We start from the raw sequence: 27,929 nt of genomic DNA on the forward strand, positions 1-27,929 counted from the left end.
AGGCAAATTAGCCTCCATATTAGCTGTGAAAGATGATTTACAGTAATAATGATGAAATAATATATCTCCTTAGCAGAAATATTTTAAATAACTGTACCTATTCCTCAATGTCTACAGCAATTAATACAAAGCAACCTTTGTACAGAACAATTAAGCTATGAAAACCAGTAGTAAAATTAGTAAATTTAATAATGAGTACAATGTATTGTTATAAGTTGACTGGTTACTAAAGTGTGTATAATAATCATAGGTGTATTAAAATGAGCTGAACAAACTAGGAACAAAGAAGAATGTAAAGTATAACCTATGGTACCACAACTTAAGGTTGAAGTAATTATGACAACATTTTCATATTCAGAAGTAGAGCAAATTTCACATGTGTGTGTAATTGTTATGATGAGAAAAGGGGTGTAAGGAAAAGTAAACAGTGTGATTAATAATTAAGAACTCTAGTTAATGACACTATAATGACTTAGAATTTGAGACAATAATATGATAGACATTGTGCTGTAAGAATGATTAATGAAACAAATAATGAATAAATAGACTTTATATATTAAGTAGGTATGGTAAAGGTAAGAAATACCACATGGGAAATAATACATGGACATGCGGCAAGTAATCAAGATAGTCTATGCAAGGCAGAGTTTAAGGTTATATAAATATTATAATTTTGTATATAGTTAATGTCAAAGGATTTGTGTAGGCTGGGGCTACAGGAGGGATGTGTGGTGTAACAGTCGACAAGTGGCCTGTTGCATGTGCCATCTATCACCCCTGGCTTAGCACAAATACTAATTAAATGATAAAATTGAGTTGCAGGTTAGGATTTCTTAGTTATGTGCATAAATACTGTGGAAGTATTTGGTTTTTATTTGTGCACACAATTCAAACACCGAGCCAGCAACCGGAGCGGACTTTCGTTGATGCAGCAATTAGCGGGCCGCCATGGAGCAAACACAGTGAGGCTGATGACGTTGTTACAGGGAGGTCCAGAGCCACGGTGGTTGGATACTCTGACATGGTTGTTGGACTTCTGAGGGAAAAACGAAGAATGTATAATGAGAAACTTTGTGTATAACAGCGAAAGTAAGAAGAAGCAATTTAATGGCTGGTTACGCAGTAGGTAGTACCTCAAGAGCTTACTGTACATAGGTATCAGAAATAAATCACTGTAACTATTGTAAAAAGGAGTTCTGACTAAGAGTTATTACGAGAAGCAGTCAGACAGCGTCAGTTACTGGTGAATGATCACCATAGGTGACATTTTCTTCATCAGCTGTGCTGTCCCCTCTTTCACTCGATAGATTTAGTCAACATTAAGACAGAGTCGAACTACGCAAATAATAAAACTCATCAATGGGGCGGGGACAGTTAAAGCCGGTCAACAACATGGTGAATTAGTGACTATGGCATACGTCTTTCTGTGAAGAAGTAAGCTATATATCATGTGTGCTTGTATTTTCACTTGCCTATCTGTTATCATCAGCTTTTGTCAACCACGACAAGACTAAAACACAAGGGACAGTCACTTCTTTCAAATACTACATGAACACAGTAGGACACTTTCTCACCTCATACTTCCACAGCTCGCAAGCCACTGTGACACTGGTGCATATGGTGCTTCAACACGAGTGACAGTGGGTGTTGATGACATCGTTCATTATAACAGTGCTATGGCTATTATATTATTCAACTTTACATTTGTATCACTGCATGTTGTTTTTGTTGTTGTTGTGGTCTTCAGTCCTGAGACTGGTTTGATGCAGCTCTCCATGCTACTCTATCCTGTGCAAGCTTCTACATCACCCAGTACTTACTGCAACCTACATCCTTCTGAATCTGCATAATGTATTCATCTCTTGGTCTCCCTCTACGATTTTTACCCTCCACATTGCCCTCCAATACTAAAGTGGTGATCCCTTGATGCCTCATAACATGTCCTACCAACCGATCCCTTATTCTAGTCAAGGTGCGCCACAAATTTCTCTTCTCCCTAATTCTATTTAGTACCTCCTCATTAGTTATGGGATCTACCCATCTAATCTTCAGCATTCTTCCGTAGCACCACATTTCGAAAGCTTCTATTCTCTTCTTGTCCAAACTAGTTATCGTCCATGTTTCACTTCCATACACGGCCACACTCCATACAAATACTTTCAGAAACGACTTCCTAACACCTAAATCTATACTCAATGTTAACAAATTCCTCTTCTTCAGAAATGATTTCCTTGCCATTGCCACTCTACATTTTATATCCTCTCTAGTTCGACCATCACCAATTAATTTGCTCCCCAAATAACAAAATTCCTTTACTACTTTAGGTGTCTCATTTCCTAATCTAATTCCCTCAGCATCACCTGACTTAATTTGACTACATTCCATTATCCTCGTTTTGCTTTTGTTGATGTTCATCTTATATCCTCCTTTCAAGACACTGTCCATTCTGTTCAACTGCTCTTTCAGGTCCTTTGATGTCTCTGACAGAATTACAATGTCATTGGCGAACCTCAAAATTTTTATTTCTTCTCCATGGATTTTAACTCACATTCTGAATTTTCCTTTGTTTCCTTTAATGCCTGCTCAATATACAGATTGAATAACATTGGGGATACGCTACAACACTGTCTCACTCCCTTCCCAACAACTGCTTCCCTTTCATGTCCCTCGACTCTTATAACTGCCATCTGGTTTCTGAACAAATTGTAAATGGCCTTTCGCTCCCTATATTTTACCCCTGCCACCTTCAGAATTTGAAAGAGTATTCCAGTCAACAATGTCAAAATCTCTCTCTTAGTCTACAAATGCTAGAAATATAGGTTTTCCTTTCATTAATCTATTTTTCTAAGATAATTTGTAGGGTCATTATTGCCTCACGTGTTCCACCATCTCTACAGAATTCAAACTGATCTTCCCTGAGGTCAGCTTCTACCAGTTTTTCCACTCATCTGTAAAGAATTTGTGTTAGTATTTTGCAGCCATGACTTATTGAACTGATAAATCGGTAAGTTTCACATCCGTCAACACCTGCTTTCTTTGGGATTGGGATTATTATATTCTTCTTGAAGTCTGAGGGTATTTCACCTTTCTCATACATCTTGCTCACTAAATGGTAGAGTTTTGTTAGGCGTGGCCCTCCCAAGGCTGTCATTAGTTCTAATGGGATGTTGTCTACTCCCGGGGTCTTGTTTCAGCTTAGATCTTTCAGTGCTGTGTCAAACTCTTCACGCAGTATCATATCTCCCATTTAATCTTCATCTACATTCTCTTCCATTTCTATAATATTGTCCTCAGGAACATCACCCTTGTATAGACCCTCTATATACTCCTTCCACCTTTCTGCTTTCCCTTCCTTGTTTAGTACTGGGTTTCCATCTGAGCTCTTGATATTCATGCAAGTCATCCTCTTTTCTCCAAAGGTCACTTTAATTTCCCTGTAGGCAGTATCTATCTTACCCTTAGTGACATGTGCCTCTACATCCTTACATTTTTCCTCTAGCCATCCCTTCTTAGCCATTTTGCACTTCCTGTCGATCTCATTTTTGAGACGTTGGTATTCCTTTTTGCCTGCTTCATTTACTGCATTTTTTATTTTCTCCTTTCATCAATTAAATTCAGTATCTCTTCTGTTACCCAAGGATTTCTACTAGCCATCATCTTTTTACCTAGTTGATCGTCTGCTGCCTTCACTATTTCATCCCTCAAAGCTACCCATACTACTTCTACTGTATTTCTTTCCCCCATTCCTGTCAATCATTCCCCAATACCCTCCCTGAAACACTATACAACCTCTGTATCTGTCAGTTTATCCAGGTCCCATCTCGTTAAATTCCCACCTTTTTGCAGTTTCTTCAGTTTTAATCTACAGTTCATAACCAATAAATTGTGGTCAGATTCCACATCTGCCCCTGGAAATGTCTTACAATTTAAAACCTGGTTCCTAAATCTCTGTCTCACCATAATATAATCTATCTGAAACCTTTTAGTATCTCCAGGGCTCTTCCATGTATACAACCTTCTTTTATGATTCTTGAACCAAGTGTTAGCTATGATTAAGTTATGATTAAGTTATGCTCTGTGCAAAATTCTACCAGGCAGCTTCCTCTTTCATTCATTGTCCCCATTCCATATTCACCTACTATGTTTCCTTCTCTTCCTTTTCCTACTACCAAATTCCAGTCACCCATGTCTATTAAATTTTCGTCTCCCTTCACTATCTGAATAATTTCTTTTATCTCATCATACATTTCATCAATCTCTTCGTCATCTGTGGAGCTAGTTGGCATATAAACTTGTACTACTGTAGTAGGCATGGGCTTCATGTCCGTCTTGGCCACTATAATGCATTCACTATGCTGTTTGTAGTAGCTTACCCACACTCTTATTTTTTTTATTCATTACTATAGCTACTGCTGCATTACCCCCATTTGATTTTGTATTTATAACCCTGTATTCACGTGATCATAAGTCTTGTTCCTCCTGCCACTGAACTTCACTAATTCCCACTATATCTAACCTTAACCTATCGATTTCCCTTTTCAAACTTTCTAACCTACTCGCCCGATTAAGGGATCTGACATTCCATGCTGCGACCCGTAAAACACCAGTTTTCTTTTTCCTGATAACGACGTCCTCCTGAGTCTGGTGATTCACAATGGCACACACAGGGACACATTGAATTTGTGTTAATGGGTGGTGGGTGAAGTACCAGAGTGATTGCTGCTGACTTCAATGTCCGGCATCCTGAGAGAAATGGTATTTCACACACGACACTATTCAAGTTACTTGACAAGCCATGTATTGGACGTCGAAGAACAACCACTGATGACAAGATGGTAAGAAATTTTGTCACTCTTTGTGGTAAGTCCACATCACTGCATGCACTGGTTATCAGTAACATCTGGTGTCAAGGTTTAAAGCTGTGTGTGTTGAACACACACTTGTGGCACCTGTATTAGCTACAGTCTCAGTATCATCTCTGATGGTGATTCTGATTGGCAGGTGCAATTTGTGGACTGGGCTTTTGATCAGTGTAATAGGAATCCAAACTTCATATGACAGGTGTTGTTGAGTGACAAAGTTAATTTTTATGTACAAGGAGAAGTAAATCATTTACACTTGTCAGATGCTAACACTCTGGTGCGTGGATCCCTAGACACGTGCTAATGGTCAAAAATTGATCATCTGTCATGGGATTTGGGCCAAGAATCGTTGGTCCAGTGTTTATTGGTGGAATCTTGAATGGTGTGAAGTATCTTAATATGATCCATGGTTATGTGCTTCCAACACTGATGAATCAGAGAGTGATTCCCCAACCACCTTCCAATGAGACTGTGCACCTCCCCAATAAGCCACTGAAGTCAGACTGTTTCTGGCTGAAATATTTTGGAGGTCACTGGATAAGTAGGACGGGTTTTATTGAATGGCCACCACAGGATCCTGATCTTACAGCTGGAGCCTCAGATCCTGTGATGTGTGCAGCATGACTCGCAAAACTGGACTGGCACAATGGACGTCATATTGAGCATATGCTGTAATGCTGACTTTGACAAGTGTCCCAAAATTTCATAGATCATAACTCCTACACAAATAAAGGTATCTTACAACAGTTTTCACATGTTTATTCCTGAGAAAGAAGCAGTTCAGAATGATGTCATACATAATCCTCTCCCTATGTTACTTTAAATTTTAACTGTTTAAAAATGCACCTGAATAGTAAAATGTTTTTCACATAGTATTTTTCATTGCTTCACATGTCAGAGCTTTGTAACATGACAAAAAAGGGAAATACTGTTACTTTGAACAAGTAACTTCCTGTTCTTCCCAAATGGTACCAGACTTCACAAACCCCAGCATCCCATAGTACCTGTGAAGTTAGTGGTAAGCAAGACAAATGGTCTGCTTTGGTTTACTGGGAGCATATTAGATAAGTGCGGTTCATCTGCAAAGAAGACTGCATGTAGAACAGTAGTGTTACCTACACTTTTGTACTGTTTAACTGAATGGGATTTGCACCAGATTGGACTGAAGTATGACATCGAAGCAATTCAGAGGCAGGCTGCTGGATTTGTTGCTGGTGGGTCTGATCAGCATGCAAGAGTCATGGGTATGCTTTGGGAACTCAAATGGGAGTCCCTGAATGCAAGAAGACGTGCACTTCTAACAACATGACAGTTAAGAGATCTAACATTTGAAGCTGACTGCAGAACTAGCCTACTGCTGCCAACAAATATTTAATGAAACAACATATGAGAAACTAGGACTCATATGGAGAAATGTACTCAGTTTTTTCCCCTCACTCCATCTGAGACTGGAACAAGAAAGGTAACTACTAGTAGTGGTACAATATACCCTCCACGAAGCACTGTGGGGTGGTTTGCTGAGGATGCAGATATACCTCCAACGATGCAGGTCATATGGAGTCAAATAAACCTACTCTGTTTCTGCAGAAATGGAGTAATTATTCTTGCAAATCACCCTCTTAAATTCTTTTCTTCCAGATAACCAAATTTAGTATTTGTATTGAGCCTACCATTGTCATTTGATTCACAATCAGATATCAGTTTTCGTTTTCTGATTCTCACATCCATGGCCGATTTACATTTGCCTTGAAACACTGATATTCACTTATGTGTTTTTGCAAACAAATTATGTTATATTATTGCATTAGGTGAGCACTTGAAAATCATAAGTTTTTCAAAATTTGTATGTGGTAAGATTACAAATTATTTGACTACTGCAAATACAATGGCAGGTTGGCTAGTGCAAATAATTTCTATTCACTTGCACATTTTATAAATAAGAAGACTGGTCAATCAAAGGATACAATCTCACCTGTCCACTTTTACCAGTGACTGAGTGTGATTATTTTTCAGCATTGTTACCAGAATTGATCAGCATCCTTTGTTTTGAAGCTGGGTGATGTGTTTCAAGCAAAGCTTTTGACAACTGTGGCAATTGTAGCTTCTGATCTCTAAATCTGCATTATCAGATGGAGAGTTGCACTCCCCTTGATAGGAAGGGGTGCACTACTCAAAGTAAGAGGCTACTTGGTTAACCAAGCACTTGTGGAGTGTACATAAGGGTCTTAATCTAGGCGGTCATTTGAGGCCCTCTGGTGAGCACTTGGCAGTTGATTTGCAGATAGTCTAATCAGACTGCTTCCAGAATAAGGATATTTTAAACTGCCAAAATTCAACCAGTGTGTTGTCAAAGTTAAGTTTCTGAATTTACTCCTCTCCAGAAATTTCTCACACTCAAATTCTTCTTGGGATTGAGAGGTGAAAAACTTGCAGCAGAAAGGTCTGAAATATTTAATGACGCATGGAACATTTATTGCAAAGGCATTGGACACCATAGGAGGGAGTGTTCATTGATGTTCACAAAAGTATTAAACCATTTAGGATGGAAAGGTGTAGCTGAAGTTACCTTGACATGAGTAGCAGGTCTAGGTGAAAAGTAATTTATCAGGTGTTTTTACTGGACAGCTGATTCCACCACAGTAGTTTTGGAAAAAATTCAAGGAGGACTACACTCAGTAGCATAGGAAATTCACGTCTTTCATTAGCTGGAGGCAACTTTTGCTATTTAAGAATAGACTGGGGCAACAATGGCCTGACTGTAGTGGTTAGCAACAACCCAGCTTGTGAAGTGTTTTGAACATTTTCCAGAAACTGTCTTGAGCAACTAGTTCAACAGCCAAGATATAATGGAAATATTTTAGACCTTTTCAACTTAAGATCAAACTGTTGAAGGTATTTTCATTCACTATTGAATTACGATCTTATATTCAGGGGTCTCATTGATGATGAAAGTGTGTGCTGAATAGAAGCATGTAATAAAGATAATGCACGGTTTTCACTCTAGAAACTTTTCCAAAAAGCTCTTGAAAATGAATGGGTGTGGTGTTGACAGCTTCCAACTTATTTACTTCCTTATGAGATTTGTCGGTAATGATCAATGACAGAAATAGCTGTGTGGTGGCTGCACCAAAGAAACGCGTGAAGGGTGTGATTGCAGCACAGCTGACAAGTCACTGGTGCCAAGCATGCATGTGGCCCACACACACACAGTTTTTCCATTACGTCAAAGTCTGGCAACAGTGTGTAACTTGCAGGTCGACAAGGCACAGAAAAGGCAGGCAATGCGAGCTGGTCAACGTGACGTGACACACGTTTCTGAGATTTCTCTTCACAAACCATGTGGGTCAAACTAATGAGTCTCACCACAAATGTATACTTGTGAATTCATTAATTTCATAGTGTGCATCCATTCATTTCCTGGTGCTTTTTCTACCTTTTGCGAAGGTCACGACACTCCGTGGGATGTGCTGAAAAGTGAACTTCCAGAGATGCAGCCTTTTACTCTCTCAGTTCACACAGTCAACCCATGGCTTGCCACTGGAGTGTAAAACCTTCTGAAACACTGATATGACCTAGCTGCAAGTACAACATGGTTGTATGAATGGACATTAATGACAGATGTTTGTACCAACTTGCAAGATATGGATAAATGTGTCATTGACAAAAATGACTCATCATTTCCAGTCACCAAGTCTGTCCCACGAGCACCATGTATGGGCATGCCAGTAAAGCCTGTTCACTGCACACTTATGTGTAGGCACTGCTAACTACATACCCCATCACTGGTGACTGATATGATCTGAGACTAAATGAGATGATAAATGATCATCGGTTCAAAATGGTCAAATGGATTTGAGCACTATGGGACTCAACAGCTCAGGTCATCAGTCCCCTAGAACTTATAACTACTTAAACCTAACTAACCTAAGGACATCACACACATCCATGCCCGAGGCAGGATTTGAACCTGCGACCGTAGCGGTCAAGCGGTTCCAGCCTGTAGTGCCTAGAACCGTTCGGCCACTCCAGCTGGCTGATCAAAGTGTGACTTGACTAAGCTAAGATGGTGACAAGCCCTGCTCGCAAACAACCACAGGCTGTAGAGGGAGATACAATCATGCCCTACACAATCCGGCATCGTGCAGCCGCAGACAGCCAAAGAAAATTTTAGAGCACGAAACTCCACCACACTGATGCCTCCTACAATTACAGGAGCACCCACAAGCACTGAATGGGTGTTGGGCAGGCTACTTGGCCCTGCGACCTTCTAATACGGTTTGGCCAAACAGAGGCTGTCTTCATGAACATCTGTGTAACCTGTTACCTTGCAAAATTTGAGCTTTTAATTAACCAACTGTACCAAAAATGCATGGCTTAAGTGCAGGATATAACACTGACGTACCAATGCATTCATCATATAAACAACTGCAGATAGAGCTGATCCAGCGGATCTCACCATGGAAAAAGCAATGGGTGCACTTAGTGCTAGGACAAGAGAAATGCTCCAGCTCTGCCTGCCTCTGGCCAGCCCAGTACTCACAGTCTCAACTTATCACCATACTCTATCAGCTGCTGGAACACTCCCACATGCAGCCGCAGTATACGCTACCAATCTTCTGCAGGTGCAGTTTCTCCTGTGATTGGTGCATGTGCAGCAGCTTCCACACACCCCGCAGCTGCTGTGGGTGCCACCACTGCAGCTCCACTCACCTTTCCAATGGGCAATGATTGCTTGTCTTTCATCGAGAGCCCACAAGCTCAATTCAGAAAAAAGGGGAATCTGAGAATTTAAATGGAAAAAGAAAATGATGAATCATCAGATCCAGATAGCTCTCCAACAAAGAGGAGATGATGTGATGATGCAGTACCAGCCCATCATCAGGTGTCTGGCAGCTGCTCAACCTCTGCAGAGAGGTCAATTGGAGCAGATTCTCACTAGCCAGCTCTGGAGTACCTCTCCTTGAGGGGGGATCTGGGTGGCAGCCACACCACAGAGACACACAAGAGCATAACTGCAGCACAGCCGACAAGCACAGAGTGCCAGCAATCACACTGCCCAAGTGCACAACTTTCCCATTATGCCAAATTTTGGCAATAGTGCATTGTGCTCCGGCTCTCACAGGATGAAGCATGTGGGCAGTGTGAGCTGGTCAACATTACACAAAATGTCTCTGATCTTCCTCAGTGCCAACCACATGGGTTAAAATGGCTCCCCACAAAAACATATGCAGTCTTGCACATTTGCTCAATTCATGGCATGCATCTGTTCATTTAGTGATGCATTTTTCCCACCCATGAAAGTCACAAGCCTCCATCAGCTGCACAAAAAACTTTACTTTCAGAGACGCGGCGTTTTCAGTCCATGCGGTTATGCCACGGCTCACCACCGGAGCGTATAGCCTCTGCTTTCATTGATCGAGCCATACTGTCAGTGCAATGCACCTGTACAGACAGATATTGATGACCAATGTTGTCTGTACCATCTTGTAAGGTACGGGAAAGTAAATGGGTATCACAAATGAAAATGACTCTTCATTTCCCCTCATGAAGCCTGTCCCCTGAGCATAGTAAGTGGGTGTAGCCATGAAGCCAAATCATTCCATGTTTATGACGAAAAGATCCATTGGCCTAAGTGTGGCATAGAAGAAAGTGACGTATTTTCATAAAAATGTATCACATACGTATTGATGCAAAGAATTTAATAGGTAATAAAACTCAATACAAACAAAATGAAATCTTATCTGCTTGACAAATAATTCTACTCTCTAGAACTAGTTAAGAATACAAATAGTCTTAAAGACCTCAACAGCGAGTGAGAATACTATTTCCTATCATGTGTGTGGGTGCCAACCTTCCTACCACTATATATGAGTGGTGCCTTTCTCTTATACAGGCTTTTACAACTGGGTAGACACACAGCATGTTCTCCAGTTCCTATAATTGGTCATCTAGGAGTCTTGTCCAGAAGTTTATCACTTGGATGCAAATGACGCCACAAACCTGAGAGTAATGGATCCTCCCACAAGAAGAGGAAGCCATTTGTGGAAGGGCTATGTCCAGTGCACAGACTGGTAAGCAGAACCTGCTTCCAGCTTAGAGGGTGACACGAAGTCTAAAGTGTGTCATGACTGTGCGATCAATTTGGGGAACCACAGTTTAAATGGCTGAAGGTGACAGACAGGTTTCCCACAGACATGTGATGAGACAGTTTGATAATGAGATGACAGCATGCCTAGGGATGGGACTCTGACAAACACCACCATCCCGAAATGCTTCCTTGGCTGCTCTGTTGGCCATGTCGATTCCCTGTATCCTGATGTGGCCAGGTATCCAGTTAAAGATCACGTCCTTGCAAAGCTGTTGGAGCCACTGTAAGGAGTCATTATGAGCTAGTTTGTCTTCTTTATTTTTTCATTTGTTGTCCTCTGTGTCGATGTACTAGCTGCAAAAATAGGGGGTGGAAATGCAGTACTGTCTGCCGTAAATAATGAAGCCCACAGGTACACATTTGCAATTAAGAGCTGTTTACTTTCACTTCACACAATCTCCCATATACACATTTAATACGGCCAGTGCACTACTGTTTAACTTTCGATAAGTCTCATTAATAGTTTTCAGGCAAACATCCACATACTGTTACAATAGTTTAGTGTTGAATATCTATGAGCAGTAAAAATGTAATTCACAGTTCTTCCAGAATAATCAGGTACATATGGAATAGACATTATCATTGTTTTAACACATGGCCTAATTTTGTTACACTTATTGTACAGTTAAGTTGATACTTTGTTGTTGATCTAACCAACACGGATTTCTCTTCTTAAACTCATCCATGGACTGACTGTCTTGGGACCTAAAATTGGGCCCTTATATATCCTCACAATAATACGTGCTGAAGCTACACATTATTCAAAGTTAAATTTGCAGAAATTACAATTAACCCTTTAACTGTTCTGGATGTGTTAACATGCATGCATTTGTACCTGTCGCTGTGTGCTCTGAAGGTGTTTGCCACTAGGTGATCTGTGGACTACTACTACTACTACTACTACTACTACTAGTAATATTTTAAGGCACTCAATTACTATACTTGATGTTTCAAAGTGCAGTTTCTCACAGGGAGTGTTGAGATCTAGGTTACTATACTTTTGTGTAGGTGGTGCTAAATATTAAAGATAGTAGTTGTTATAAGAGAAGGAAAAACAGGGAGTGGTATACGCCACAGTTAGGGAAAACGAAAGACACTGTTATGCTCTATTCTGGTATGTACAAGAACAGCAAATCTGAACTACATATAGAATTATATTCCAGAGCTAAGTGTAATTATAGACAGGCTATTAATGATGCTAAGAAGCTGTGTAATACAGCCCTCATTGAAAAGTCTAAAAATAAATGCAAAAAAGTCTGGAGTATAATTAACTTTGTGGCACACACTAAAGAAAAAGACTTTTTGCCATATCCCCAGATGAATTCAATAAATTCTGCGTCCAATCTATTGGAGAAATATGCAGCTCAATAGACAAACCTCTAGAAAATGCCTATAACTTCATTGACTACTATTTTGAAAGGCCCCACCAGAGCATTTTCAACTTCACAGAGGTGTCTACCAATAAAATTCTGAAAATAGTTAAAATTTTCAAAGCCTCAGATAGCGTTGATTACTATGATTTATCATGTAACTTATTGAAAGATACTATTGACTGCATAATTGATCCCTTAACCTACTGTGTAAAAAAATGTCTAGCTGAAAACAAATTTTCTGATGTACTAAAAATATCTAGAGTGGTCCCAGTATATAAGAAAGGTGATAAGAACTGTCCTGCTAGTTACAGACTAGTATCGTTAACTTCTGTTTTCTCAAAAATTCTCGAAACAATTATGTATAATCAAGTTAGTATGTATTTAGATAACTTAAACTTAATCAGTGACAAACTATATGGATTCATGAAAGGTAAATGCACAACACATGCTTGTAAAATTTGTTCTGGATGTGTTTAAGGCTAGGGGATTTGCTCAGGCTACATTTTGTGATTCGAGCAGAGCGTTTGACTGTGTGGAACATGATACTTTACTGAATAAGCTATCCTATTATGGTTTTGCTAATAGCAGCATAAATATGATTAAATCCTTCCTTGAGAACCGCCAACAAGTAGCATGCATTAACAGGGAGTAGTCAGATCTGATTAATGTTAGGTCTGGCGTGCCACAGCGCTCAGTACTTGGAGCTCTATTGCTTTTACTTATGATTAATGACCTGCCATCTTTTGTAAACTCTCACACAATAAAGTATGCCAATGACACAACTTTTTTAAATAAAAGCTCAGATTTAAACACACTAAAAAATATAGTTAAAGATACCTTTGCTCAGAGTTCATTATGGTTTAGAGCAAATGGTTTTCTACTAAATGAAAGTAAGACCCAGGCACTTTCCTTCTGCTTAAGAGAGAATCATGACTTAGAAAGTAGAAAGTTTTTAGGTGTTTTAGTAGACAACAAGTTGACATGGGAACCACACGTCAAACATTTATTTGCCAGACTCTCAAGAGTTATCTATTTAATTAGAAACAAAAAATACATGTCTGTAATAGTTATATAAGATCAGCATATTTTGCTTTCTTTCAAAGTATCATATCATATAGAATCTTATTGTGGGGCAATAGCAGTCACATAAAGGGCATTCTACTTTAACAAAAAAAATTAGTAAGAATAATAACCGATTCCGATAAGTTAGAACACTGTAAACCCTTGTTTGTTAAATTGCAATGCCTGACGGTAATAAACGATTACATTTATAATGCTCTATTGTATGTTAGGAACAATATTTCAAATATATCATTAAGAAGGGATGTACATAGCCATAACACCAGGAACAAATCATGTTTAGATGTACCATATCAAAGACTATCCAAGTCACAGAATTCATATTTAGTTCTTGGACTTAAGTTGTACAATTAGTTAAGTATAGATTTAAAAGAGTTACGTGTCAATATCTTCAAAGCTGAGTTGTACAGAATACTAGTAAATAAACCTTTCTACACAGTAGATGAATTTTTTGAAACTGAAAATACTGTATTTCAACACTGTATCTAGCAGATGGCCTTATGTAATCCAAACTAAATTATATATAGTAATTAATGTTAAAAATGAAAGTATTCTTGATGTTGTCTATTGCTTTATGAGCTGAACAACAATAAAATTTGATTGATTGATTGACTGGGACAGGGACAGGGGCAAAGGCGTCCATGTTAAAATTTCCAGAACAGTTAAAGGGTTAAAACTTAGTCATTAAACTAATTGAATACATAAAAAATTGGTTCTTTTCAACAGTTTCTACTATGGTGAGGGTTAAGCCAATTTAGTTGTTTAAATCATGAAATTAACAAATACTGTTACATAAATAATACTTCTAACAAACTGTTAATTACTGTGGAATTAATTAAGGGGTGGCTTTAGTAACTAGTTTTTGAATAGAGTGAAATAAATACGTAAGAATGCTAGTGTTTTGTCTTCCAAATGTTTAGATTATTACAGAATTTATATTTGTTTATATGTCAACAACAGAATTTAATTTACAAAACAATTACTGATTTCACCCTATGATGAAGGATACTAACTAGCAATAGTCAAAATAAATTTTCATACCAATGACATATATAACACTAAGCACAAAATTAGATCGGGTGTTAAATTTTTTTAAAACTTGGAGCCAACCTTTTTCTTATATGAAAATGCAGGTTATACTCGCCTATGCTAATGGTAATTAGTCAGAAGTGAAAAAATGAATTTTAATGAGGCACACTGCAAAACAAGAGGGGAAGAAAAATTATCCTGAATTGCTTCATCGCATCATCCCTCATTGGATTGAGTAGATAGATATTGCAAATAGCTAACTGGGCAATTTACTGACCACCAGTGACCCCAGACAGTGGGTTAAAATTCTACACACAAAAGAATAAATATATGAAATTTTATCCAAACCACAGTACAAATTTTTTTTTCAAATTTATACTTATGTGAACTGGCCATACAAAAACCCCATACAAAATATTTACATACAGTGTAGTGTACATTTACATAAGATATCTACAAGTTATACTTCTAATAACAGTTAAGCATCTTCATCATACGTGACGTCTTTTTTGGGTAAACAAAGGTTACATTTGAAGATACATATCACTTGATTCAAATAATAAATTCCCATGGGTTGCAACAAGTTAAATTGCACTGTGCACTCCAGTTCACTTTCAGGCAGAAAATTTCACTTGCTCAATGTTTGGTATTTTTCACAAGCACTTTCACACTTTTAATGAGCTGTTATGCACTTTCTCATCAAGTCCCCCATCCCCGCAACAGGTACAAGTGGCAGTTAGTATGGAAGTGGTTCTCCTCCACCACAGCATGTTAAAAAAATGAGACAAAATACACTTCTTTACTACACTTACGTTTTCTTGAAACTTAAGTCTAAAGAAAAAAAAAAAGTTTAACACTAATGGCAAATAGTAGTTCTTAAATCATAAATAAGTACATCACATAGTTCTCATAACATTTTAACAATTAGCACTAAAATTGACTATAGTACGCAAGGTGTGGATTAGAATTTTTTATAAATAAAGTGCACATTACACTACAAAACATTACTCTAAGTCATAACTGCCTGAAAATGGTTAAACTTGAAAGATGTGGGTCTCTTTCCCAACTGCAAAATAGCAAAAACTCAAGATGTGCAGTAGTATATATTTACTAATCCTTACATTACAAAAAGAAAAAGACTTATGTGATGATAACTTAATTATTATTCAAATCAAAATTTATGGGGATGGAAGTTGTACCAAATCATTGCCCCACATCTCTAATTAACTCTAAGCACTAGTCTCATTCAAACTGAAAATTAAATCCTCACAAAAATCACAAAATTTTACCTAATAGTTAACCTGTCAGAATATTTACATCAGTCTATCATCACAGTTATCAGCTAATCAGCAAAATTACTTTTCTTCATTTCAGTATCCACTTTAATCTCATAATTCCTCAGAAAACAAATAGATGTTTCCAGATAACATAGAGATTGAATAATGGAGCCTTATATGACTTGTAAATATTACTCTTTCTTTTAATCTCTCATTCCCAGCTGCAGTGTCATGAATTGCACAATATAAACAGTACCCAATGTTGCTTATATCACAGTTAGATCATTAATACATTTACACCAAATTTGTTTGTATACATTTATCTTTTTCATTAATCAAGCATGTCTCACTTAGTTAACTAGTGGAGCACATTATTAAAAAATATACCAACTGCAGAGACAGGCTCCCTAACCCTTAAGTCAATAACATTATTCACTCTTTTATTATTTCATTATCTAATAAATAAACACCTGCTCTGCTTACCTAATGCAAAACTGACTCTACTGAAAAACACTCCAAAGTAACAGAGTCTTATGCTATGGCAAACTTAATGCTCATTACCAACCAGACAAAATTATCACTTAGAACGTCTATTATTTCACTTTTCTCCATCAAATTACTTAACATTTTAGCTTGAAGTGTGATATACATACAAATCTTGCTTATTATTTCCACACATTACTCTAGGCAACAATGTTTAAAGTTGTAATTTCCTTATGTTAGATGAGGCTGTACCATGACACATATCTATAGGTAAATTGTTATCTCAATATACTGATGCCTTTGAAGACAAACACTTCTATTATACCACAATTAATATTAAGACTTGATATCCAAGATGGTTCATACTGCATATTGCCTCCACTGCTCCACCAATCAGCAGATTACTTTAGATGTTAATTATCCTCCTCATATGTTCACACTTTTCATTTTCTGCTTACCTTACCTTTTAGACAGAAATTCTTTAACCAAGGTACCAATTTAAGCCCACCTGGTTAGCCGTGCAGTCTAACACACTTCTTTCCGGGTGGGAAAGCATACCAGTCCCTGGCACAAATTTGCCCAGCAGTTTAATGTCGAGGTCCAGTGTGCCAGCCAGTCTGTGGATTGTTTTCCATCTGCCTTGGTGAATGCGGGCAGGTTCCCCTTATTCCGCCGCAGTTACATTATGTCAGTGACTGCAGTGCAAACACTTTCTCCACATACACATACACCATAATCACTCTACTATGCAAACATTGGGGATACACTTGTCTGGTGTGAGATAATGCATGAGACACAAAATTGGCTTTTCCTTTTACATACCTTACATCCAAATCAAATTGTTGCAAATATGCAGCCTACACAGTGAAATTGGTGTGCTTCATCCTGCACCCTGCATTTATCAAAGCATTATGATCTATATACACTATGGTCTCAAGTCCAAGCAAATAGTACTCAAACTTTTGAAATCCAGGAGTAATTGCCAAAGCTTCTAATTCTGGAATGTAATAGTTCGTTTCATGTGGCTGTAATGTTCTGATAGCAAAAGCAATAGTTCTGTGTTCAACCCTCATCTCAGTAAGTATTAATTGGAAAATTTCTACCCCCAAACACTACAAACTTCCATCAGTACTCATACAAAAAGGCAGTGAAAAATTTGGATGTCCTAACTTCTTACTATTTACTAATTTTTTTTCAAACTCTGAAATGCCTCTCCACACTACCCTGTCCAATTCTACACCACATCGTTTTTCAACTAATTACCAATCCAAGGATGGTTAAATGACCAATCTGATATGAAGCCAAACATAGCTTTAAAATCCTTCTTGTTCCTTGGGGGGTGGGAAATCTGCAATAGCAGCAAACTTTTCTGGATCAGGCTGTATACTTTCCTTGTTAATCCTGTGTTCAAAAAAATGAAATTTCCTTCTTTACAAATTCAGATTTACTTAATTTTAGTTTCATACCTCCTCTATACATAGTTGTCAATATTTCATTCATAACCTTACAGTGCTTGTACCATTCTGCACTCACTACTAGGATATCATCTACATAGACTTATTTTATTGGTCAATAGCTCAGTCATGAGTCACATCAAAAGAAGTCAGAAATTTACATCCATGGAACTTTTGCTAAATTTCATCTACTTTAGCTGGTCTGTCACTCTCCACTATTACAATTTCATTCAACTTCCTGGCATCCAGAACCAACCTGAGACCACCATTCTTCTTCTTTACGACCGTAAGTGGGTTATTATACCTGCTGTTTGACCTTTCAATAATCCCCCATGAGACCATATTTTGAATTTGTTTTCTCACTGTTTCCTTTTTTGAAAGTGGAATAATATAAGGCTTCTTGAAAAAATGGTTCATCATCCTTAAACTTTAATTTGCACTCAAAATCTTTTACCAAACCTAGCCTGTCAGAAAATGCCTTACAGTTGCTCGGGAGAATACCCATTAATTCCTCCCTTTGATTGTTTGTAATACCTTCAACATCTTCAACTCTCTTTATTCTCTCCAATCTCACTCTCTCCTCCTCTTATTCTTCAGTAACCTGCTCTGTAGTCGAAACTCTTAATGGCAAATCTGATTCAGTTTCCACACACTTGTTCACATGTTCCAAAAATGATATTTCGTCCCTACTTCCGTTGAACTTAAAGCTAAACTCACTACTAGCAAAAATCTACATTTACACACCACTTCAACAAGGTATTGGTTCCATGTATTACATCAATGTTGAGATTTTGAATCACCAAGAAATTGCACTCCAACAGCTGTACTGCCAATTCCACTGTTCACAGTATCTCTTGTTTCACACTCTTTGATAGCTTGCCACAAGCACCAATAATTTTTTATTCCAGAAACGAGCATCACTACTATAACCTCTGTGTTCTTGATAGATTCAAAAAATGTCTGTGAAATGCCATTCAAATCATTACCACTGTCCAGTACACACTTAACTTGTATACCTTGTACCTTTGCTGTTATTACAGGGTGGCACACTCCCTTTTAACTTATCATGTGATCTTCTTCATACAACAAATCCTCATTAATCCTTTTCCTGGAAAAACTATCATCCTGCTTACAAAATTGATTATCAGACACAGTAAAATGACAGATAGCATCATCCTCTTCCTCATTACCTCTCTCAAACTCTTACTCTTCATTAGGACTAATATCATCCTCCTCTACTCTTTCTTTACTTATGGCATGGGCATCATTATCAACTATAAATTGAAATACCTAACCCTCATCACTACTGGATTTGTCACTGCTATCATAATTAAAACTACTGTCAGAATTACACCCACTACCACTTACACTGTCCTCAAATACTTGGCAAATTGGTTGATCCTTGTTTGCCGTTTAGACCACAAAGCAGAACACCTGAATTCTTTATGTTCTCTTAAAAATTTAACATCCATTTTGACACTTTGGACATCCTGAGCAACAGCAACATGCTCTGTTTCGTCACTTGATTTTATTACAATAACTTCCTCCTCTCTTTTTTCAGAATGAACATTTGTTACCCACACCATCATTCAACATCTCATTAGAATTATAAATTACACTAGTCTTACTTCTATCATTTACATTACCCTTATGTGTGATCACAGCACAATTATACACAATTGGCTCTACATCACTACCTTCTCTAGTGCAATCCAAAACTGGAGCATTATCTAGTTTAAATGGTTTGGTCCAGAATTAAAGCCATCTCCTCCATTTCTTTTACTTGAATTTCTCCTACCAATTCTGTGCCCATTCTGGCTATCCTCCACCCAACCATTCCTTGAATTTCTATTGTAATTAGTTCTGTCCATCCTATTTACCTGAAATTCTCTCCTTGATTGATTATAGTCATCAAAATTCTTCCTACCATCTTCTATTGATGGCTTCACCCTCTCCACTTTATCAACATAATTCAAGAAATCACTGATATTGCCCATAGGGGCAGGTACAAGTAATTATCTAAGTTCCTGAAGTTTCTAAACCCATAATTATTAATTCACTACCTAGCTCTTTGTCCAAATATTTCAGTTTGTATGTCCAAAATTGACAGAAGCCTTCACAGTATCATTCCTAGAGTCAAATCTCTCTCCTCCCCCAAAATTTACTAAAAATTCCCTTCTGCTTCTCTTTCAACTAATATTCATCTAAAAAGGCTTTCTCAAAGCTTCGCCATGAAGTACAACTATCAGCAATGTGAGCTGCCCATCCATAAGCATCCCCTTTCAAAAAGCCCCTCACAAATTACATTTTTTCTTTACCATTTCACATTTCAGGCAAATCATTAAATTCCATAATGAAATCCAGTGGATGCCCTACCTCATAGGGTTCAAAATTATTAAATTTCTTAAAACTAACAAATGAAAGACTGTTTGGTATACTATATAATCTATGGTTTCAATTTTGTACCTCTTCCCTCTTTTTCTCCGTTTCAGCCAATTTGGAAACTATATTTTTATTTACTTTTTTTATTTATTATTTAACTCAGTTTTCCACACAAAATTTCTTGGCACCTCTGACTTCATCTTTGCATCGTTTTTCAGAAGCCTCCACCGTCCGACTACCTAGTTCCCATGGAAGAGGTGTTGGCCAACTTTTCCAGGATGAACTAGGATCAGAATACCAGGTCACCAATTTTGTTTTCAACCTAGTGCTGGTCTGGAGCAGGCGACAGAGGATTTAGAATTTAGGATCACTTTGCAAAGATTTCACTAAGGAAAACTCTGTGGTTATAGTTTTGGGGGCAGGTATTAGTATTGACAGAGATCCTGGGTACAGTATAGAGTGTGAACTGCCAAAGATTGCATCACCATTGAAGCATACTAGTGTTGAGTTTGATCTGTTCTTGGGTGCCATGACCGACCTTATTTGAACTCTTCTGTCAAGAGAGTTAATTTGGAGTTGGAATGGTTGCTTATGTCGGGTGCAGGATCACACACTGGTGTGGTTCCTGTTGATTCTCTCAATAGGTGGGATTGTACTAAACATGGCCTTCACCTCAACAGGAAGGGGAAGGGTAAACTTGCTGGGAAAATAGCAAGAAAGTTAAAGGGGGGGAGGCATTGTCATGAGTGATAAAATACCACTGGTTATAGGGTTCAGAAAAGACCCTTTTTTAGGGTAGGGAGGATAGAAATAAAGCAAATTTTAAGAGAGGTTTAGGACTGAGGCAAACCTTCAGTTTGAGAAAGAAACCAAGAAACATAATTCTAGCTTATTGCATCAGCATAAACAGCCATTGGTTAAGAATTTTCAACACTCAGCAGATATTCTAACTTTACCCAATGTTAACTCAGTCAATGTGAAATGTCAGCTATCTTTATTGCATCAAAATATTTGAGGACTGAGAAATAAAATTAATGAATTAATTATCTGCATAGATGAATTAGTCTTCAAACACAGCTGACATAATCTGCCTCTCTGAACATCATGTGACCACTGATATAGAACTGTTAAGTGTTACAGGGTTTAGGTTAGCATCTCACTTTTGTAGATCAGAAATGGAGAAAAGTGGAGTTGCCAAAATTATCAGGAACTGTCATAAATTTAAGAACATAGACATTCATTCATAAATTTTGCCTAGAACAGCATATGGAAGCTGTGCAAACAGATGTAGAATTTCACAAAAAATCCTCCATAATATTATGTGTACATCAAGCACCTGCTGGTAACTTTAATCTGTTCGTAAACCACCTTGAAGCTGTACTGGCCCATTTAACAACCAAAACCAAAGAAATAGTGGTTGCTGGTGGTTTCAATGTAGATTTCCTTAAAGACTCTACCAACAAGAACTTATTTGGTTTAGTAACACTATCATTCAACTTAATTACCACTGCAAAGTTTCCCACTAGGGTAGCCAATTGCTCACAAACAGCCATTGATAGTATCTTTATAGAAAAGTCCAACTAACAAAATTATATTACAAAACCAAGAATCAATGGCCTCTCAGATTGTGACATGCAGTCCCTTCTGTTAAATGTTAACACTGAACAGGATATAAAATCTGTTAAATCTGAGCTCAAGAGGTTAATCAATAAGCCAAAAATTGGTTATTTTAGGACACTCCTCAGAGACATTCACTGGACTGGTGTTTAGAGTGCTCATGGCATGAATGAAAAATATAACACTTTTGCTAATAAAGTGCTTACCTTATATGAACACTGTTTTCCTCAAAACGTACCAAGGTTAGAGCAATGTGTACAAAGAAGCCATGGATTACTCAAGGAATAGCGGTATCTTGTAAAACAAAATGAAAACTGTATCTGTCAATCCAAAACAGTTCTGATGTTGATGCTATAGCACATTACAAGAAATATTGCAAATATTAAAGACTTTAATATGGACATCAAAGCAAATATATTACAAGGAAAAGTAAGTCATATCAGATAACAAAATAAAGACAATATGGGATATAGTGAAGGAGGAGACCAATAGAACCCGACATGAAGAGGGACAAATAGCATTAAGAGTGAATGAAACATTGGCGACAGATGTGTATAGTGTTGCAGAACTATTTAATAAACATTTCATAACTGTTACTGAAAAGATGGAGTTTTCAGGTTCTGTAGATGCTGCTATGGAATACCTCAGATCAGACATTTCAAGTAACTTCCATAATACGAATTTGACCCTCACTACCCCAGCAGAAATAATGTCCATCATAAAATCTTTAAAATCAAAAACATCTAGGGGGTATGATGAAATATCAACAAAGCTAATTAAAGAATGTGATTCTGATTGTTGTTGTTGTTGTTGTTGTTGTTGTTGTTGTTTTTTGGGGAAGGAGACCAGACAGCGAGGTCATCGGTCTCATCGGATTAGGAAAGGACGGGGAAGGAAGTCGGCCGTGCCCTTTGAAAGGAACCATCTTGGCATTTGCCTGGAGCGATTTAGTGAAATCATGGAAAACCTAAATCAGGATGGCCGGACGCGGGATTGAACCATCGTCCTCCCAAATGCGAGTCCAGTGTCTAACCACTGCGCCACCTCGCTCGGTAATGTGATTCTGAGTTAAGTAAAATATTAAGCTATCTGTGTAACCAGTTGTTTAACAGTGGAATATTTCCTGAATGGTTAAAATATGCTGATGTTAAGCCACTGTTTAAGAAGGGAGATAAAGAAATAGCATCAAATTTCCATCCAATTTCACTTTTGCCTGCATTCTCAAAAATTTTAGAAAATGTAATGCGCAATCAGCTTGATAACCATCTTCTCTCAATTATCATACTGTCAAAGTCACAGTTCGGATTTCTAAATGGTTCTGATATTGAGAAGGCTATCTACACTTACAGTGAAAATGTGCTTAATTCATTAGACAAAAATTTCAGGCAACTGGTATATTTTGTGATCTGTCAAAGGCATTTGACTGCGTAAATCACAATATCCTTTTAAGTAAATTAGAATATTATAGTGTAACAGGAAATGTTGCAAAATGGTTCAAATCTTATATCTCTGGCAGGAAACAAAGGGTGATATTAGGAAAGAAACACGTATCAAGCATCATCCAACTGGACACTAATTACATTAGGGGTCCCACAAGGTTCCATTTTTGGGCCCTTACTTTTTCTTGTGTGTATCAATGACCATTCATCTGTAACATTACCAGATGCCAAGTTTATTTTGTTTGCCACTGATACAAACATTGCAATAAATAGCAAATCACATGTAGTCTTAGAAAGATCAGCTAATAAAATATTTGTGGACATGAATCACTGGTTCCTAGCCAATTCTTTGTCACTAAATTTCGAAAAAACACATTATATGCAGTTCAGAACTTGTAAGGGGTGTCCCACAAGTATATGCCTAACATATGACGAGAAGCAGATAGAAGAAATGGACAGTGTTAAATTCTTGGGATTACAGCTTGATAATAAATTCAAGTGGGAAAAGCATACCACAGAACTGCTGAAGCGTCTTAATAAATCTATATTTGGAATATAAAAGTGAAAAAGCTGGCATATTATGCTTACTTTCATTCCATAATGTCATATGGAATTATTTTTTGGGGTAATTCATCAGGCCAAGCTAAAGTTATCTGGGCACAAAAACGTGCAGTCAGAGTTATATGTGGTGTGAACTCAAGAACATCCTGCAGAAGTGTGTTTAGGGAACTACTGCTTCCCAATATATTGATTCTTTAATGAAATTTTTCATTAAAAATGGATCACTTTTTCAAACCAACAGATCAATTCATGGAATCAATACTAGAAATAAGAAAAATCTTCACAAGGATTTAAAGTCACTTAGTCTTGTGCAAAAAGGTGTGCATTATTCAGGAAAACACATTTTCAATAACTTGCCAGCAGCCATAAAAAGCTTAACAACCAATGAAATTCAGTTTAAGAGAAGCCTAAAGAAATTATCTGTGGCCAACTCCTCCGATACCATTGCTGAATTTCTCCGTAGACTCAATTGATTAGTGTGTTCATTGTAAGTGTGTGTGTGTGTGTGTGTGTGTGTGCGTGTGTGTGTGTGTGTGTGTGTGTGTGTGTGTGTGTGGTGTGTGTAAGTATAATCTAACTTCGCCATTTAAGTGCAGTAATGTGTTTATTGTAAATATTTTAGTAGTTGTATTACACGTTTATTACCTAATAAATAAATTTAATAAAAACTTCTTTATTTTAAATTCAGTGCATTAGTATTTGTAAAATGATTCTTTCATATAATGTTCATTAAAGAATGACGATCATTCCACTTGGGACCTGTGGAATGGACGTTAGCTTATTTGTTTGAGTTGTAAATATTTGTCATGTATTGTTGTTTTTCTGACATGTTCTACACCCTGGAGTATCTCCTCACTATGGATCACTTGGAATGAAAGTAAATGTAATTTAATCCAATCTATAGTCATCACAAAGTTAGTTTCTCTCTTCTACACATTTACCACTCATCAATGTTAATTTCTCATTAATGATATGAATATAATAGAGGGAAACATTCCACGTGGGAAAAATATAGCTAAAAACACAGATGATGTGACTTACCGAACAAAAGCGCGGGCAGGTCGATAGACACACAAACAAACACAAACATACACATGAAATTCAAGTTTTTGCAACTAACTGTTGCCTCATCAGGAAAGAGGGAAGGAGAGGGAAAGACGAAAGGATGTGGGTTTTAAGGGAGAGGGTAAGGAGTCGTTCCAATCCCGGGAGCGGAAAGAATTACCTTAGGGGGAAAGAAGTGTATACCCCTTCTTTCCCCCTAAGGTAAGTCTTTCCACTCTCGGGATTGGAATGACTCCTTACCCTCTCCCTTAAAACCCACATCCTTTTGTCTTTCCTTCTCCTTCCCTCTTTCCTGATGAGGCAACAGTTTGTTGCGAAAACTTGAATTTCATGAGTATGTTTGCGTTTGTTTGTGTGTCTATCGACCTGCCAGCACTTTTGTTTCGTAAGTCACATCATCTGTGTTTTTAGATATATTAATTTCTCATTAGTGTTACAGACACAATCTTCAACTGCCACCTCAAACTTCTTATTTAAGTCTGGAAGATTAGAGTTGACTATCTTAATTTTTTAAATTTCTTTCTTTAGTTCATTCTTTAAACTAGTCATGTCTTCTTTCATACACATACCACTCAAACTACTCATAACTCACATTAACATCACTTCCACTTTTCCATCTGCCATAAACTTTTGCCCTTGTTGATTTTTGCTACTAGGTTCCTCCTCCTTAACCTTAATTATCTCATCCACTTTAGTAGTGTTCTTGTCCATTTCGCTCACATCACCATACAATCTACATGACACTTATCATTCCGTCTACAATAGGACTTTTGTGCCCATCATTCAAAGTTACATTCATATCTGATTTATAATCACCACCATCTACAGTATCAGTCTCCTGTTGCCCCTTGTCCCCCATCACACTGTCTTGTTCATTAAGGACACTCATTATTTATCACTTAATACAAAACAGATTTTGCTATGGAATTACCTTACTTTTAATCACTTGAGTCCTGTTGTTGCTGTTGTCATCTCGACTTGTCGTCCAAATGGCTGTTGCAAGTTTTAATTCTCTCAGAAAGGCATCTTTTTTAATCCAGTCAGCTGTGTCCACCTGCGAGCTGATTGGCTGCTCCGGTGCTCAGTGGCTGCTTCCACAGAACCTGCTCGCCAATTGGCTGTTGCACCATTGCATTGTAAACTACTGTTAAGTTCACTGTTCAAAATTTGGGAGTCCTCCTTTACAGTGGTTATGTACAAGTGTCATCATTCCCAAGAGGTGCACATTGCGTTTCACAGTTGTTTCCATTCTCTTTTCACCCCCCCCCCCCCCCACCCTCTCCCTCCCCATATCAATAATATACAGTTATGTATGGCCAGTGCACTATTGTTTAAACTTTCGATAAGCCTCATTAATAGTTTTGAGGCAAACATCCACATACTGCTACAATAGTTTAGTGTTGAATATCTATGAGCAGTAAAAATGTAATTCACAGTTCTTCCAGAATAATCAGGTACATAAGGAATAGACACTGTCACTGTTTTAACACATGGGTTAATTGTGTTACACTTATTTCACAGTGAAGTTGATACATTGTTGTTGATGTAAGCGACACCGGTTTCTCATCTGAAACTCTTCTGTGGACTGACTGTCTTGAACCTAAAATTGGGCCCTTCTATATCCTCACAATAATAGGTGCTGAAACTACACATTGTTAAAAGTTAAATTTACAGAAATTACATTTGAAACTGAATACATTTAAAAATTGTTTCTTTTTAACAGTTTCTTGTACTACGAGGGTTAAGCCAAATTATTTCTTTAAATCATGAAATTGAGAAATATTGTTAAACAAGCAATACTTTTGTCAAAACTGTTAATTACTTTGGAATTAATGAAAGGCTGACTTTACTAACATGTTTTCGAATAGGCCCAAATAAATACTTAATGAATGCTAGTATTTCAACTTCCAAATGTTTATAATTATTATAGAATTTATATTTGTTTATACATCAACAACAGGATTTAAGTTACAAAATAATTACTGATTTTGCCCTACAATGAAAGATAGTAACTAGTCAAAATAAATTAACACATCAATTACATACATAAAACAAAGCACAAAATTAGATGTGGTGCTAAATTCCTTAAAACTGAGGGCCAACCTTTCTCTTTTATGAAAACACAGATTATACTCCCATATGTAATTAGTCAAAAGTGAAAAAATAAATTTTAAGGAAGCACATGGCAAAACAAGTGGGGGAAGAAAAATTATCCTGGCTTGATTTGTCACAATGGATGAACTGAATCAATTGGTTCAGTGGTTACATTTGGTGGTATGTTTGTAGTGCTTAAGGATACATTCACTTGTTGATAGCTGCTCTTAATTGGCATCCTTGTTCATATAACAACCTCTGGGAACATCAATTTACTGAGGGGGATGTTCAGAAATGCTGAATAATCAGCAAAATAAGCACATATTTGTAGGTTCTATAGTAAGCATATGGTCACACTAGTAGCTTCTTGTCAGCTGATCAGGGCTGGACCTGATTGGCAAAACTAGATGTGCAATGGGCCCATCCAACTGTTGATATTCGTGTAAAATTGTAAGCTGCAAAGCTTTCAGGCTACAAAACAGTGGAAAGGACAAGGAGACTGATATAACTGAGAAAACAACTACGTGGGGCAAGACACGGATGTCAAATCCTTGAGGTATCAACACATTGATTACATATGTTGCACAATACCACATCTACCCTGCACAGCTAACTGCTATGAGAAACTAAGTCCACTCCATCTCCTCCCCAAAACCAGAATAATGCAGGTCCAGCAACTGAGAAGAGCTGTTGTCTCAATCCGTCACACAGTCTGTTGCACTTCTGATATAGGGCTGAAACACAACACCCGCCATATGACCTTGGCTCTTTCCATCCCAACTTCTGTTCCTCATTTCTACTCACATTACACCCCTCTCCCACCTGACACAAGCAAAAAAATTCAGTATCGGAGTTGATAAATCACTTCCACTTGCACTCTGATATGCTAGGAGTCAAAGATGGAATGAAAATCTATAAAATTAATGATTTGTTTTCCACGTTGAGAGAGCAGTTAGTTTGTCTTTGAGTTATTTTGGATTTGTGCATGGAGTTGTTGACTTTGTTAGAGTAATTTGAAATTTTGTTTCCTGTCTGTCTGGATGTTTCAGCGTAATGTCAAGCACC

This window comes from Schistocerca serialis, unplaced genomic scaffold, assembly GCF_023864345.2.
Source record: "Schistocerca serialis cubense isolate TAMUIC-IGC-003099 unplaced genomic scaffold, iqSchSeri2.2 HiC_scaffold_1362, whole genome shotgun sequence".
Lineage (NCBI taxonomy): Eukaryota > Metazoa > Arthropoda > Insecta > Orthoptera > Acrididae > Schistocerca > Schistocerca serialis.